Source organism: Mustela nivalis (genome assembly GCF_964662115.1).
Source record: "Mustela nivalis genome assembly, chromosome: 11".
In the NCBI taxonomy this organism is placed as follows: domain Eukaryota; kingdom Metazoa; phylum Chordata; class Mammalia; order Carnivora; family Mustelidae; genus Mustela; species Mustela nivalis.
In genome coordinates, this window is record NC_139030.1 from 74212651 (window position 1) to 74230262 (window position 17612).

Below are 17612 nucleotides of genomic sequence, written 5' to 3' on the forward strand. Positions count from 1 at the left end.
GTGTTTCTGTCCTTAAAGAGTTGCCAGTCTCATGGGGAGAGATGAGCCAAAAAGACTGGGTGTACTAAAGAAGTGAATTATGTGCATGTGTGGGCGACGAGAGCTATGGATGAAAGGAAAAAGTGGACCAGATTGAGGGTGAAGGTAAGGGGGTTCGGGTGCAGTTCACACATCAATAGGGAGGCTAGGATGGACCTCACTGAGAAGCTGAGATTTTTAGCAAAAACCAGAAGGAGATGAGGGAGTTATCTAAGAGGTTATCTGGGGGGCGGGGGTGCAGGGATGGGGAGCTTTCAGGTAGAAGGTTCGGCTACAACAGGCTCTGTGGCAGGTGCAATTGGAGCTCATCCAATGCTCTGTACCATCTGGGGCACCCAACCCCTTGTTGTAGCAGGTGTTGGCTCCTAAAGTTTCACACATGTCCCCTTCTCTGGAGGATTGCCCTAGGTCAACCTCCCTTCTTGGAGATGCCAGGGAGGTGGACAATGACTGACTGATAGGAGGGGGCCCTAAACTTGCACAGGACTATCTCCATGATGTGGAGTTCATTCTTTCCCAAGCTCCCCGTGGGACAGGCTTAGGCTAGACTTCTTCAAAAACTGCCGTCTGCCTAACTTCTTCCTCCGACTTATCCTGATTCCCTCACCACCTCTCCTGATGCCCAGAGGATTTCCTCCATAAATCCCTCGCATGAGAATCCCAGTCTCAGGCTCTGCTCCCAGGGAACCCAGCCCAAGGAAGCCCTAAGGCCAGAGCTTGCTTGATATGTCCGAAAACCAGTAGGGAAGCCATTGTGACTAAAAGTAAACCTCCCCAGGAAACGTACAAATACAGACACGTTGGCCCACAACTCTGCCTGAGACACTACGGAAGCAGATTCAGAGCCATAGTATTCCTTGTGCCCCGCATGAGGGCTGATAACCCTACATGTTGACTTCTTCATACACCATCCCTTTCTCCAAGAAAGGGTCGGGAGGGTACCTTCTCACACAGAACTTTCTGGCTTCAGTTAGGAAACCTACCTACTTGCCTCTTTCCAAAGTTGCTTTCCTGGAAAATTACTGACTCCATTTCCTATCAACAGAATTGTGTCCCCCTCAAAATTCATGTGCTGAGTCCCTAATCCCCCAGGGGGGGATTGTAGGGACTCTACGTGGAGAAGGGCTTTCAGGAGATGATTAAAGTTAAATGTGGTCTTAAGTGTGGGGGCCTTAAACCAGTAGGAATGTCGCCTTCTAAAAAGAAGAGGAGAGAGACCTCTTTCCCTCTCTGCCATGCACGTGAAGACACCCAGAAAACTGTTCTCTGCAAACCAGGAAGTGGGCTCTCACCGGAAACTGAACGGTATGGTATTTTCTTATGACAGCCTGAGCAGACCATCAAAACTACAAAACCATCCCCACTGCAAAAGGCAAAAGGAAATTCTAGGGTTAGGTTTGTGAGGATCATCCTTCTGATCCTTTGGGAAACAGTTTCAGCAGCGACGCTGCTCAGCTCCAGGGAGCCAAGCCAGGGGACCTTGGGCCCTTGAGAGAGGGTTTGAAAATCAGAGGCAACGCAGGACTCAACTTGTTTGTCTATTTTCACACATAACCAAAAGATGGAAGCATTGTAAAAGGTCTGGAGATAGACAGAGGAAAAGTTTTCTTAGAATTTTAATCATTTCCTGTGTCGCTGCTGTTCTGTGAATGCAGAGAAATCTCCTCTCGCATAGAGAATTAATTCTGAGAGGTAATTAGTTTATTTCTTATGAAAAATGTTTAACCCACCTCCACACATCCTGGCAATACAACCAAACTCCTGACAAGGAGTTGGAAAGAATGCATTTGAAGACTGAAGACATGGCTTGGAGACTCAGTTTTCTACCTTTCTTCTGTGATCTTTGCCAAGTGACCTGCCTTCCCTGAACCTCAGTTCCTTTCTTTATAAAATGTGGGTAAGACTCACTCTATGGCATCATGAGATCAAGCAAAGAACACATATAACAGTACATTTTTATTTGGCCCCAAAGGCATCTAGGATTACCATCTCTGAGCAATCCTTGAGCTAGTAACCTGCTAGATATTCATTAACTTATTCTGTGATTGGACTGTCCTGGGGTCAGGCCAAGAGAAGCCAAGAGCTGGAAGCATCAAGAGCTGGAAGCATCCAGCCAGGGGAGGATGCCAAGGTTGAGAGTCGGCCCATCCGGGAAAAATGGACTAGTTACTTCACTAGCTATATCAGTATCACCTGGGAAGTTGATTGAAATGCTTGTTTCTGGGGCGCCTGGGTGGCTCAGTGGGTTAAGCCGCTGCCTTCGGCTCAGGTCATGATCTCAGGGTCCTGGGATCGAGTCCCGCATCGGGCTCTCTGCTCAGCAGGGAGCCTGCTTCCCTCTCTCTCTCTCTGCCTGCCTCTCCGACTACTTGTGATTTCTCTCTGTCAAATAAATAAGTAAAATCTTTAAAAAAAAAAAAAAAAAAAGAAATGCTTGTTTCTGTTTTCATCTCTCCCTTGCTCTAGGGGCTACTGAATCAGATTCTCTATGGGTGGCCCAAGAGTCCACATTTTGAAGGGGTGTCCTCAGGTTATCTTTTTGTACCTCTAAGTTTCGGGTTTTTAAAAAAAGATTTTATTTATTTGCTAGAGAGAGAGAGAGAGAACGCAAGAAGGGGAAGCAGCAGGCAGAGGGAGAGGCAGGCTCCCCGCTGAGCAGGGAGCCCGATGTAGAACTTGATCCTAGGACCCTGGGATCATGACCTAACCCACTGAGCCACCCAGGCACCCCTATGTACCCCTAAGTTTGAGAAACATAGTTCTAGTGTTCTAGCAGACCTACTCTGGATTGTACAGTCACTAACAGGTTACTGTAGATTTCGTACCTAAGTTGTAAGTGATCATTTTGAACGGCCTGCTTAGAACAGCTTGCAGTATAAATCTGTTCCCCATAATAAGCAGTATTTGTAGGCTATTTATTGACAAAAAAAAACTTGGAGCTTATCCTATATCATCAAGGATAAATAATTAGATTATGTAAACGATTCCTCAAGTCATATATTATTATGTACTTCTGTCCAATTAGGATGATTTAAGAGGAACAATTGAAAACACTTTTTGCATGTATTCATGAAGGTCAATTACATAAAAGATTAGGAAAGACCCACAGTGGTACTTAGAATTGTGGCATAATCAAGACTGTTGCTTTATGAGGTCTGATTTTTGTTTTGCTGCTTGCCGGTCTGATGCCAAGATGCACAGCCAATTAAATGGCAACGAGCTGTACTTTGCAATGAACAAGAGCAAAGGTTCACTTAAATTTAGCATTCTGACTTCATTAAAATTTTTTATGCCAGCACATAGAACATGCTGTGAAAACGAAATCACAGAATGACATAAAACAACCCCTCTGTCATCTGGGAGTCTATATTTAGAATCATTTCTAAATGTTTCTGCACCACTGGGACTGTGCAAAAGATTTTCCCTTTCGTGGTGTTATATTATGAACCAGAACCAAAAATTTAAGATGGCTAGTTTTAATATTTTTTGTTAACACCAGATTGTTGGATGGTATAATGCCAGAGGCAAGAGAGAATGGGTAAAAACCTGTTGTCCATATGCTGCAGGATGAATAATAATTTCCTGCGTGGAAACAAGGAGACGGAGCCTCGAAAACCATGGAATATATGAAATCTACTATCTCAGGGTTGTGCTCAGTGAGTGCAGGGACGCAGGGCTGGGCGTCCGACCTGGCACACCTCATGGGTGCTCTGTCCCTGGGTCTTCTAAGCTACGACTCCCAGAACCCAATTATGTTGAGAAAGGCTCAATCAACAAACTTCTGGGTACAAATAGTGATAGCTAGAGCTATATATCAGTCATGATCTTCACTTTTCATTCATCATTTCCAAGTGTATCCCTAATGACAGAGAAAGAACTTGCAAATGACAGAGAAGAAAACTGGCCTCAACTAACAGCAAAGTAGGGATTGAGGCTGGCTCTGACCCCAAACCACTCCCTGCTTTGTTACACCACGTTGCTTCCTTTGTGCATGACTATGTCCCGCACTTTGAGCAGCATTTTCCCCAGATGTGATGCCTTGACCAGCAGCATCACCTTGGTCTGGAATGTTTGCTGGAATTCAGATTCCCAGGCACCATCCAGCCCAAGGGCACCCGGTGCTCTGGCAGGCCCAGGGACATGCATTCTCACAGCTTCTACAGATGATGCTTATCCGTAGCCGTTTGAATGTTATTCTTTTTGATGAATCCAGAGGAAGCACGAGATAGAGGAGCTGCCCTTCATGCGTCTACACACCAGCTGGAGAGCGCAGTCCCCGGGGGAAACCAAAGCGAAACCTTCCATTTACTTTAGCATCGTTTGCAGCAAATTGTGAAATCCCAGCCTGTCTTCCACCTGGCGCCCAGCGTGCTTTTGAGCCATCCTGCTTTGTGATCAGGTGGTATTTACTTGAGGAATCAAATCCTCATATTAACATAAGCAAAACATAATTAGAAAAATCTGTTATAAAAACCATTCTGTTTTCCAAGCCAAATATAAATTACTTTGGAGTAAGTCATGCCAAGAATCCCACTCCATTAGCTCATGTAATTAACAGCGGCTGTCATGCCAATGACTGTCAATGTCTATTTCTCTTAATTGTTTGCATATGTGGCCCCTCCCCACACCCTCCCCATCATTTACTCCCAGTGTATGTATAGTTTGAAAGAATTGCCATCAAAAGATGATCTAAGGGGCACCTGGGTGGCTCAGGGGGTTAAGCCTCTGCCTTCGGCTCAGGTCATGATCTCAGGGTCCTGGGATTGAGCCCCGCATCAGGGTCTCTGCTCATCAGGGAACCTGCTTCCCCCTCTCTCTGCCTGCCTCTCTGCCTACTTGTGATCTTTCTCTCTGTCAAATAAATAAATAAAATCTTAAAAAAAAAAAAAAAAGACGATCTAATTCATTTTTGTAACGAGTTGTACTGACTTGGCTGCTTTGCCCACTCTCCTGCTCCCCCATTCTCTGCCCTTCTCAGTGCGTCCCTTGTGTGGAAGCTGACCCCTAACAGACACTGCTGCCTCCTCGGCTCCCTTGCCCTCCGGCCTCTGCTTGGTTTGGTAACGGGAGAACTAGCAGGGGACAAAAGAGAAGGAGACAAAGGAGTTAGAGGTGCCTTTAAGCCATGCCCTTCTCCGCTGTTCCTGGTCCCTTTTATGGCCACTATGTCTAGCAGGGGCCCTCCTTCTGGCGCCAAATCACACAGCCTTGGATAATAAGGGACCTCGGGGAGGTGGTGGCTTCTTGCTGTGACTGGTCCCTGGGTGTCTCAACATCCTTCCCTGGTTCTCTGCAGTCTGCCGGTGCCTCTGTAAACAGGGTCTTCATTAAGCTCTCCCCTGGGTGTGCCCTCTCCCAATACATGCAGGGATTCATTCATTCACTGAATTCATACATTCCATGCTTTCTTTTGCATTCATTGGCTATGTTCATGCAAAGCTGTCAAGTCTATCCAGAATACTGGCTCAACTCGCAAATATAATTACTGTGTGAACTCTTGGGTTTATTTTCAAATATATAAACATACCATATATGTATATAGCTACATATGTATATAGCTAACCCTTGAACAACACAGGGTTGGAGGTGCCAAACCCCCTCACGCAGTCAGAATTCCACAGGTAAGGGTGCCTGGGTGGCTCAGTCAGTTAAGCATCTGCCTTCAGCTCAGGTCATGATCCCAGGGGCCAGGGATCGAGTCCCATATCAGGCTCCTTGCTCAGTGGGGAGCCTGCTTCTCCTTCTGCCCCTACCCCTCCTCCTCCACTCGCTTTCTGTCTCTCTCTCAAATAAATAAATACATAAAATCTTGAAAAAGAAAAACCACAGGTAAATTTTGGCTCCCCCCAAACTCAACTGTGAATAGCCTATTGTTGAGCGGAAGCCTTACCAACAATATAAACAATCAATTAACACCTATTTTGCATGTTACATGTATTACATACTGTCTTCCTACAGTAAAGTCAGCTAGAGAGAAGAAAATATTAACAAATTGTAAGAAACAGAAAATACATTTATAGTACTCCACTGTATTTATAAAAAGGAAATCTGTGTTTAAGTGGACCCACGCAGTTCAGGGATCAGCATGAGAAATAGTAGAGTCACAACTGATCCTCTCCTACCTTCCCTGAGCGGGAAGACTTTGTTGGGTCCATTGAGGAAACTGACAATGGATGGAGTCCAGGGAAAGGGAACACATGAGCATTTAAGTGTAACTTGATGTAAAAAGGACTACGGGTAGGGCACTTGGATGACTCGGTTGGGTGTCTGTCTTCAGCTCAGGTCATGATCCCAGAGTCCTGGGATCAAGTCCTGAATTGGGCTCCTTGCTCAGGGGGGAGCCTGTTTCTCCCTCTACCTACTGCCTCCCCTGCTTGCACATGTTCTCTCTCTCTCTCTCTCTGACAAACAAAACAAAATGTTTAAAAAAAAAAAAAAAGGGACTGGAGGAGCCAGAACCAAGAGAACAGAAAGAGGATGACTGGGCATCTGTCTGGGCGGAGGGAGGGGGAGGGTAGAGGGGAGGAAGGAGGGGGAGGAGGAGAAAAAGGAGGGGGATGGGGTTGAGGAAAGGGTGAGGGAGAAGAAGAGGGGAGAGAGGGATAAGCAGCAGGATACCCTGATCTTTGGAGAAAACTGGCAAGGAGGATGTTGAGGAAGCTTCCTGGGGCTTACACAGCCCAGTTATAAGCAACATTTCTCTTTAAGGCCACAGGGTTTTAAAAAACATGTCTGTGAGTTTTTGACACTTTCCCATCAAAAGGCGGAGTCTAACTCTCTTCTCCTGGAATGTGGACTTATTTCAAATGGAACATAGCACAGTGATTCTGCAGGACTCCAGAAGCTGGGTCATAGGTGTTCCTGCCACCACTGAGGTCCCAGCTGACAGCCAGCATCCGCCACTAGGCCTATGAATGGATGCTACTGCAACAGTCCCAGCCCCAGCCTGGTCTTCAAGCTCAGCCAATAATGGTGATGGAAGTTGGGACAAGCTGTTTCCCACAAGCCCTCCCCAAATTGCAGGTCTGTGAGCCAAATGAGTATTGTTGTTTAAAGCCACTCAGTTTTGGGGTGGTTTGTTATGTGGCAATAGATGGCTTGCACGGAAGTTGTTTTGTTTTGGGTGGTTTTAAAAAAAGGTTTATTTCTTTATTTGCAAAAGTGGTGAGGGGCAGAAGGAGAGACAGTTTTAAGCAGAGTCCACCCTGAGCACAGAACCCAACAAGGGGCTCAATCTTACAAGCCCAAGATCATGACCTTAGCCAAACCAAGAGTTAGACGCTTAACCAACTAAGCCACCCTGGCACCCAGGGGCACAGAGCATTTATGGTTAGATATGTATGGTTTAAGCTGGCCTTTGAGTGGCCCTGCATTTATCAGTGACAAGGAGATAGTACCCAGAGATACCGGATACTAGAATTTTTTTTTTTCTTAATCCTCCAAGGAGCTTTTTGAAAAACCCTTCTTAGGAGGAGTTGTACACGTAACATGACAAGCCCTGGGAGGCTAGGACGTAGGAGGTGCTTCAGAAATTTATATTTTGGATGAGCAAATAAGCCAGATGGGGAGTGGGATCCTAGGGGGACATTTCAGTAACCATAGGCATTAAAGGTGGGTTTTGAGGCTTCGAACACACTTGTTTGGCTCAGAATCTGGATGAGTGGATGAACGCAAATTTGCGTTAGAGCTCATTTGCTTGGTATACTAGAGAAGGAAGCTGGGAGACATCTCCACAGTGTTATCTATATGTAGGAAGGAGGGAAAATGGGTTTGAAAGCTAGTAGTGGAATTGTTCAGAGAGAAAACTATCTTTTTGTGGCAGAACATCTTGGAGGATCACGGTTATTGTGAGGAGCTGACCCCCAAGGCATGGACAGGATGGGCTTTGAAGGAGACACAGAACCATGTTCTGCCCAGTAGGACAAAGCGAGAAGATCACGGAGAGTGAGAGCAAGTGTGGGGGTCAGGAGGGTCCCAGAGAAAGTAGATCAGAGAAAAATTGACTTGGTGACTGAAGAATTCCAAGAACAAACATGTTGAATTGTTATTTGTAAGTTGTTGGCTGTGATGTTCTATGGTGGAGAAATCATTCATTGCCCCACATTTTCCCTGAGGTCTCTTACATGCAGACTTGCATTGGTGCTGTTTGGTGGAGTGAAAAGATCAGGGCAAGGTCCCGCATGGAACAGAAAAGGGTCAAAGGGGTGTCTCTGTGGCTCAGTGGATTAAAGAGACTGCCTTCAGCTCAGGTCATGATCTCAGGGTCCTGGGATTGAGTCCCGCATTGGGCTCTCTGCTTAGTCGGGAGCCTGCTTCCCACCCCCATCCCCCGCCTGCCTCTCTGCCTGCTTGTGATCTCTGTCAAATAAATAAACAAAATCTTAAAAAATAAATAAATAAAAAAGAAAAGGGTCAAAGGACCAGACATACGGAGGAAATACGGAGGTGGGACCGAGGCCACTGGAAGAAGTTTCCCAAGAATCCCTTTCTTGGGTGGTTCCTCTAGAGCTGACAGTACACATCTGTTTAGAGTGAATATTGTCCCACTCCAAGTAAAATGTCTAAAATTTGCAGTTACATCGCTGTTTCCTACCCTCTTTTATCCTTTATGATTCGTGGTCCTAAGTCCCTCCTCTATATCCTTTACAACCACTGCAATAGAATGTTGTAACTATTGCTTTTTTTTTAAAGATTTTATTTATTTATTTGACAGACAGAGATCACAAGTGGGCAGAGAGGCAGGCAGAGAGAGAGAGAGGATAAAGCAGGCTCCCTGCCGAGCAGAAAGCCCGATGCGGGGCTCCATCCCAGGACCCTGGGATCATGACCTGAGCCGAAGGCAGAGGCTTTAACCCACTGAGCCACCCAGGTGCCCCGTAACTATTGCTTTTCACAGTGATATTGTTTGTTTGCTTGTTTTTGTCCCTGCCGGGCTTTATCTTAACATATAATGTATTATTTGTTTCAGGGGTACAGGCCAACACAGTCATATTTTAACGAAATTAAAAGAAAAGAAGGGTCTTTCCTACTTCTCCACTTCCAATGCTTTTCATCCCTTCCTAAAGATTTGAGTTTCTTCCTATTGTCATCATCCATCAGCCTCAAGAAATTCCCTTAGCAATTTTTTGCACGTCTTTATTTCACCTTAATTTTTTAAAAAGATTTGATTTATTTATTTGAGAATGAGAGAGAGAGAACATAAGAAAGGAGAGGGTCAGAGGGAGAAGCAGACTCCTGCCGAACAGGGAGCCTGATGTGGGCCTCGATCCCAGGACTCTGGGATCATGACCTGAGCCGAAGGCAGCTGATTAACTGAGCCACCCAGGCACTCCAAGAGTATTTTTCTTAAGGTTCTGGGGTATGGATTCCTAGCTACTTTAACATCTTTGCTAATTCTAACATATGGAATGGGATTGGTCTCTGTTGTTTACCTTTTCTTTTGAAATGGGTCACATGTTGCAGATTCCTTTATATAAAGCAATTTTGAAAAGTGTCCTGAACATTGTGAATGATGTATCCTGGCTATCGTGAGTGATAAATTGTGGCCTCTCAGAATTCTGTTCTGTTTCTCTGAGGAGTAGGAATGTCTGCGCTAGCTAGTTTGTTGGGGGGGTGGGCAGGTAGTGTGGGTAAACTCAGACAGCAAATCCGGTCCCTCCTGAAGTATTGAACAGCTTGCCCAAGGTAATGCAGCTAACAAATGCTACCTTTAGATACCTTAAGAGTGAAATATAGGGGCACCTGGGTGGCTCAGTGGTTTAAGCCTGTGCCTTCCGCTCAGGTCATGATCTCGGGGTCCTGGGATCGAGCCCCATGTTGGGCTCTCTGCTCAGCAGGCAGCCTGTTTCCCCCTCTCTCTCTGCCTGTCTCTCTGCCTACTTGTGATCTCTGTCTGTCAAATAAATAAATAAATAAAATATTTTTTTAAAAAAAGAGTGAAATATAACTCTGACAGGGAATATTTACTTCTCTAAATTTTAAAAAAGATTTTATTTATTTATTTATTTATTTATTTATTTATGAGAGAGAGAGCATAAGCAGGGGGAGCAGCAGGCTCCCCACCGAACAAGCCTAATGCAGGACTTGATTCCAGGACCTTGGGATCATGACCTGAGCCAAAGACGGACACTTAACTGACTCAGCTACCCAGGCGTCCCACTTTTCTAAATTTTCACCTAAGCTTAAAACTTCTACCCTGTAACAAGCACTCCCTTAGCTTCAATTTATTTTTTGATTTTGTTTTTTTTGTTTTTGTTTTTTTGACAGGTAACCAGAACTTACAGACAGGTCCACAATGAGTGTTACTCATTATTACTGCTTGTTGCTTGCTACAGGTTCGTACCTTACAGATCTGAGATGCCTTCTACCAGCTGTGGGAGCGTGGTAGTCTTCCTGCTCCTGGTGGAGTCCTCACCTGTGTCCCTGAATAGATGGAGCAGCCTTACCATTGCCAGATAAAACTCAGGACACCCTGTTAAATTTTAACATCAGATTTTAAAAACTCATGCCTTTCTAGTGTAAGTTATTTGAGACAGACTCACTGCAGACCTAAGTGAAGACAGAGCGAATGAGAAAAGTCAGAGCTATCTTTTCAGAGTTATAGCGGTCACTTGCATTTTAGCAAACCCTCAGAGGCAGGCGGAGGAGTGAGGGAACTTAGGGGGCACACGGGGAGGCTTCAGGGGTGCCCTGATGGGAGCCCGGGGAAGCATGAGGCGGGCTAACTGGAAGTGGGGTGTCCATATGACTGGGTGGGGGAACATATCTGGCCCTCTCTGGTTGGTCCTAAGTTGGAAGCAGGGACAAAAATTAGGGAAGGTAGGGCACCTGGATGGCTCAATCATTAAGCGTCTGCCTTCGGCCCAGGTCATGATCCCAGGGTCCTGGGATTGAGCCCCACATCGGTCTTTTTGCTCCGCCCTCTCCCACTCCTCCTGCTTATGTTGCCTCTCTTGCTATGTCTCTCTCTGTTAAATAAATGAATACAATCTTAAAAAAAAAATTGGGGGAAGCTCTCAGGTATTAGTTAAATCCTGAATGTTTGGGGCTAGTTCTTAGAGTGGCTGGCGTCTGGCTGCCTGGACAGTTGGAGGAAACAGCAGGGTGCCTTCCTGGGCCGGTTGCTGTGGATGAGGGCTTGGTTTCCTGGCAGGCTATGGGTCAGACTTCTCCTTCTATATATGGTCTGACTGCTGTCTGGATCGTCAGTCTCTCATTTTATTACTTGGGACATACTTACACTAAGTGTCTCTTCAGAGATGTTTCTCTAAGCACCCAGGAATGTCAGGCCAAAAGTGCAGAGTAAAAACAGGAGAGACCAGTGGCTGCCTGGGGGCTGGATTCTGGCACTTTGCCCCTGATGCTGACCCTACCGGCTGGTGGAGCAGGCAGGGTGGTGCCCACCCCCGTCATGGCATGCTCTCTCCGGCTGCTGGAGTTGTCTTTGTTGATGGGCCAGAAGAGCCGAGGAATTAACATGCCTGGGTTTGGGCAAGCTGGTGTGTCAGCCCCCAGCTCCCTCTTAAGCCCCAATTGGCACCAGTGGCTACCTGCTCTTGGGGCATCCTTTATTGGCTTCCTTCTCTTCTCGTCTGAATTCCTGACTTTGTCATGGAGCCTGTTTCTGGGGAGTCCATCTAATAAGACAGTGGAGATCAGCTGACCCCAAATTGAGATCCCTGGGAGTTTTGAATGTAGGCCATCCTGAGGGAGGGCTAGGACTGTGGACCAGGTAGAGACAAGATGCAGCAGCGTGGTGAGCGTGGGGGTGCCCTTCCATGGGGCCCCAGGGCTAACCTGGACGCACATGGGGCTTGTTCCCCAACTGCTGAGGGGCTCGCTTCCTGTTCCCCAAGGAACAGCTGAAACTTCCTCCCTTCCCAAGCAGCTTGGTGACAGACCCCATCCCCTGAGGTGACCTCCACCTCTTTGGCCCTTGAAATGGAAGGAGCCTGACTGGCCTGGTGATATTTTTACAGACTTGCAGGGGGAGCCTCCTTCCTGGATTCCTGCTTTTGGCTGTTATTGGTAGGTGTCACAATCAGCATCCTTATCTTCTTCAAAACGAATAACTCTTTCTCAGGGGAAGTGTGTGATGACAGTTTTTTACTTCTGGCATTGATTTTGCCCCCCCGCCCCCCACTTTTGGCCGGTTGGTGGGTGAGGGGGCGGGGATTCCCAGCATCCAGTGGGCAGAGGTCAGGGTTGTGGCACAGGATGGCCCCACAACAAAGAAGGACTCCAAATGAGCCCCAAACTGCCCTCTGGGTGAGGAGCCTTTGTTTCTTTCTGGTTCCAGATGCCTCAGGTCCCCCAGGAGGTAACCTGCAAGTGGGGGCTGGTTTGGGCCAGGACTTTTCTTGCTTTGTCTGCATTATCCATGGCCGAAGGGGGCTGGGGAGAGCAGAGGAGGACGGGAGAGAGAACTTGAGGGGCTGGTGTGGGTGGAGCCTGGAGGCCTCCCCACCACTCCTGACAGTTTCAGGCCACTGTTGTCCTGTCCGGGGTGTCATGGGTGTGGCCCGTGGGACCCATGAGGCCAAAGTCATGCAGGTTGTCAGATCTGAAGCCAAGAGAGTCTCCAGGACCTCGGGAAGGAAGGAGTCACCTGGGGCGCCTGGGTGGCTCAGTGGGTTAAGCCGCTGCCTTCGGCTCAGGTCATGATCTCAGGGTCCTGGGATCAAGTCCCACATCAGGCTCTCTGCTCAGCAGGGGGCCTGCTTCCCTTCCTCTCTCTCTGCCTGCCTCTCTGCCTACTTGTGATCTCTCTCTGTCAAATAAATAAATAAAATCTTAAAAAAAAAAAAAAAAAAAAGGAAGGAGTCACCTGGGAGAAGGTGTTGCAAACGGCAAGGACTCAGCAGCTTCCGCACCAGTAGTCTCTCCAGCAGCGGAAGCTGAAATGGGAACATCAACTGTGTGTTTTTTCCGGATCCTCACCGTGGCTCCCACTGATGTTTGTTGAGGGTGTGTTCATGGCCAAGGTTTTATATCCCCTGTGGGTCTTCCTGTCCTCACAAAGACCCCCTAAGGCTCGTGCCAATAGTCTCCTCTTTTTACAGGTGGGGAAAATGAGGCAAAGCCAGGTGAAGTGCTTGGCCAAAGTCATATGGTGGGTCTACGGGGGCAACCGGGGGCTAAACCCAAGCGGTCTGACCCCAGACCTCAAGATCCACACCGCCACGGTTATGGACTTACTAGATGCTGTCATAAAATGTTTCCCCAGCTAACTCCTAAAGGAGATTCATAACACAGGCCTGTGGTCCACGCACCTCTTACCCCACCGCCACATAGCCGTTAGCCAGCGCGTATGCCTCTTCTTGAAGCCAGGAATATTACCTTATTCCACAGGGGGCCTCACAGCCTGGCACGGAGCCTGGCCCCTTTTGGCCCCATTTCGGCCCTGTGGGCTCTGAGCTGCTACCCATACTGAATGCGATTGGAAAATAACCAAAGCAAGACAAACCCTCTTTGGGGATATGCTCAAAACTAGACAGGCAAATTCTGTTGACATCCTGTGAACTGAAATAGGACTCTACATAATCCCAAGGATGCCCTCTCCTGCCTGCCCGTCTACCCCTCTCCTTCTCAGGGTCCCTGCCAGCGCTACTGTTGGGAGCATGGCTGTCACTCCTCCTGGCATCTAGTGGCAGTGCTCACCGCACCTGTCCCCCCTACAGGCTTGGGCCAGGGAGAGGCAAGGGAGGCACAGAGGGAGGGGCATGGGGGGGTTTACGTTCAAGGTTGCAAGTTCAGATGAGCTCCTGAGAGCAAATGCCCCTTACCTCTTGCTCCAGGCGCCTCACTTCCTCTACTGTATTCTTGACCTGCCTAAATACACGAGCAGCACGTCACTGTCTGCTTGAGTCCCTGTCCCCCACCCCCGACCCCCTCCCCACTGCCCAGTGCCTGCAGAAGGAAGCAGGGGCTGTGAGTCATTTTCCTTGGTTAGGAAAGGAGGAAGAAGCCAACTGGGGAAGAAACAGAAGTGCCGGAGCTGAGTCTTACTTTGGACAGGGCGATCCAGAACTTCCTTGGGGTCCAGGCTGCTGGGTGGTGACCAGGAAGGCCGAGAGGCCCCAGATGGAAAGGAAGGCTGGCCAGGGCTGCCCTGGGAGCTGTGGACAGCTGTCTTGCACAAGGACTTCCTCGTGTCCCTGAGCCCTGCTCCACCAGCTTAGGCAGTCTGAGTAGTTCTGGTCCGTGTAGCTAAAGCAATCCAGCTAGGTCCCTGGCCTCAGCTAATTACCCCCAGGCTCACCTAGTTCCTCTGGCCTCAACTGGTCCCTCTTCCTCCCAAACTCCACAAGCCCCCTGGCTCAACTACCCATTTGTTGGCTTCATCTAGCCCAACTGGCCTCAGCCAGATCCCTGCTGGCAAGGCTTTCCCATCTGCACCTGCCCCTCGTTCCTGGCCTTGTTCAGTTATTTTCTGGCCCACAGGTGGGGAGGTGGGGGGGTGGGGTGGGGGGCGGGGCACTTTTTACCCACCACCTTCCAGGACATTCTTACAGTCCCACAAGTCTCAACTCAGCACCCTCCTTCATCTAGGCCTGGACCTTTCCCCTCCAGCTCCCTCAGGGTGATCTCCCCAGGGCCCTCCCACACCCTCTGGGCTCCCAAAGAAGGGGAGAGGCTCCTGCCAATGTTCAGGGAAGCCTACACCAGGCCAGGTCGAGTCTCTGCGAGCTGAGCTCATGAACCTGCTCAACCACACCACCACACGGAAGGCATCCTTCTCCCCATTTTAGAGACAAGGAGACTGAGGTTCAGAAAAGCTGAGTGCCCAGTATGAGATTATATTTTTAGGACATGACAGACAAGATGTTTCACCTCTGTTCCGTCCGACCCCATAACCCAGGATAAGCCAACCCTTCCCTTTGAGGTCCCCCTTAACAAGCGTGCTGGTCCCCAAGGCCTAGCACATGCCATCAACACCTGGGTGGCTGAGGGAAAGACTGAGCTGGGCACACCCCGGGCACAAGCCCTCAGCCAAGCCCCCCGGGACTGGTCTACGGTGACCTGAGAGAAGGGGTCAGTGCAGACCATCCACCGAATCAGCAAAGAACAGGAAACAACCTGTCAGCTGTGTTCTGGAGCAGCGTGGATTTCCCAAAATGGGACCTTTTTGGGTGGGAGATGTCCTTCTTGGATGGTGGGTGGGGGCGTCTGTGGGAGTGAGACCAGACATTTGCATTATAAAGGTCTCTTTCCACTGGAGTGCAGGCTGGGAGCTGCTGTTTGCTGCCTTGCAGGAAGCTTCAAGGCCCTCAGATGGCTGGATCTCCATGGAAATTCGTTTGCAGAGAGAAAGGAGCTATTTTGAGGACAAGCGAAGATGAGAACCTGTGGGCTAGGGTTAGGGAAGGTAGCTGTGGGAGAGAGCTTTTCTGAATGATTCACTAACTTCCCTCCAATAGAGATGGGGGAAAAATGGCATGGCAAAAAATCCCGGAAACCCAGGAAAAAGAAGGAGCGGCAGGGCTGACCCCTTCCCTGGGGAAATGGAGCTGTGGCAGCACGTGTCCCCTCCCCTGGGCACCCCCCCCCCCACCTCCGCTGGGCAGTGGGGGAAGCTTCTGGGGATGAACCGCCATTAGGGAACGTCCCATCCAGGATTACACCTTCCTGTCAGCATAACATCTGCTGTTTTAGCCCATGTTCCTAAATCTGTGCAAAGAAGGAAAAAATTAAGGAAAAAGCGACTCAGAGGGCGAGGGAATTCCCCTTTGGGGCAGGGGGCACTTTTCTAGGAAAGCGTCTTAATCAAATCCGCTGCCTCCTCGTCAGGGAGCCTGGGCAGACTAGCCAAAACGAAACAGAGGAAAATTACCTAAGTGATAAAGAGGCGGGGGTTTCTGGGTCCCCATGTCGTCCAGCCATGGGGGGGGGGGGCGTCTGTTCGGCAGGCCAGGACTGCGAGCACAGCAGACGCAGGGGAGAAAGCTGGCTGGAGTGGTCCGCAAGAGTGCTGGCAGGCCGGTGCCCAGGGAGAAGATGGTCAAGGACGTCGAGGTGGGGAAGGGGGTGCGGGGCTGAGCAGCTGAAAGGAGGGTCTGCGGGAAACCCATGGGGGGCACGACACTTGCTCAGGCCACTAGAACTCAGAGCAAAAGATGATGGGGAGTCCAAGGTGCACCTCACAGTGCTGGTCCTCACCTCACTTCTGGGAACCCTCCGAAATGGTGGGGAGGGTCCGGACATCGATTCCAGGTGGAGGCCTTAGCTCCAGGTTTATACTCTTCCTGGGAGCGGGCCGCTGCTGGTCGCCACCCCCTCCACGCCATTCTGGCAGCCACTGGGTTCCCCAGGAGCCCCAGGTATCATGCCCAGGTCTTCAGCCACGGGGGGATGCTTACAGGGTGGGGAGTTTGACCAAAAGGCTGTCTGGGAGTCTTCCACTGTCCTTCCACCCCAGCCCTTGGCCTAGCGAGTCAGCAGGCAGGTAGCCGGTGTTTCTGTGAGGAGCAAGAAGTGTGCGGGGTGCGTGGGGGGGGGGGTCCCACCTGAGTGCAGTGAAAGGGGGCAGTCGCAGTGGGGTCCCTGCTGCAGGGCCACAAATAGCTTGTAGCTTGTTCCGTGGTTGCTAAGAACATCACTCCCTCGAGCTCTGCCTCGAGTCCAGGCCAGGCGTCCGTGAAGCCAAGCAGAAGCTGAGTGGGCTGAAGTGGTGGGGACAGCAGCCCGGGCCAAAGCACCCTGGAGGTGGGGCCCAGCAGCCCCCACACTGGCCCTCTGGGTGCAGGCTGCTCCTGGGCCCACGGGCAGTAGGAGTCACTCTTGAATGCTGGGAGCTGGAGACCCACAACGTGGGTGTTGTTTACATGTGTTTATTGTCTCCAGAGCAAAGCAGCGAACACTTCATATAAACGCCAGGAGGAACGTGTGCTGAGGACAGCAGGTGGTGATGGTGGTGTGTGCGTGGGACGGGCGTGATGACATCAGCGGAAGTTGGCTGGCCACACAGTGCCTTAGAGTCCACGAAGCTGTGTGGCCTTTACTGCTGTTCCGGGTCTATGCCAACTCCTTTTTTTTTTAAAAGATTTTATTTATTTGGGGCACCTGGGTGGCTCAGTGAGTTAAGCCTCTGCCTTTGGCTCAGGTCATGATCTCGGGGTCCTGGGATCGAGCCCCGCATTGGGCTCTCTGCTCAGCAGGGAGCCTGCCTGCCTGCTTGTGATCTCTCTCTCTGTCAAATAAATGAGTGGAATCTTTAAAAAAAAAAAAAAAAGATTTTATTTAGTTGACAGAGAAAGCAAGAGAGGGAACATAGCAGGGGGAGTGGGAGAGGGAGAAGCAGGCTTCCCACTGAACAGGGAGCCGGACTTGGGACTTGGTCCCCGGACCTTGGGATCATGACCCAAGCCAAGGGCAAACGCTTAACGACTGAGCTACCCAGGCACCACCAATGCCAACTTCTAACTGGCCCTACAGAGTCCCCTCTAGTCAGAGGACCAATCAGCCCATCACCACCACAAACCCCAACCTCTTCCTCCCCTGCCTGCCTCTGCAGGCCCAACAGCCTAAGTGTCTGTGGCTGAATGTCAGGAAAAAAATGCCACATACCTGGGAGC

The 17612-nt window shown here is 49.5% G+C and overlaps 1 long non-coding RNA gene across 1 annotated transcript; it reads right to left on the reverse strand.

Annotated features, from left to right (window-relative positions):
- Positions 1-12876: 12876 nt before the first annotated feature.
- On the reverse strand, positions 12877-14449 carry LOC309843707. Its single transcript, XR_014300300.1, has 3 exons — positions 14047-14449; positions 13824-13869; positions 12877-12935 (listed from the first exon to the last, which is right to left on the reverse strand). It is a non-coding gene; the product is annotated as an uncharacterized lncRNA (long non-coding RNA).
- Positions 14450-17612: the final 3163 nt, after the last annotated feature.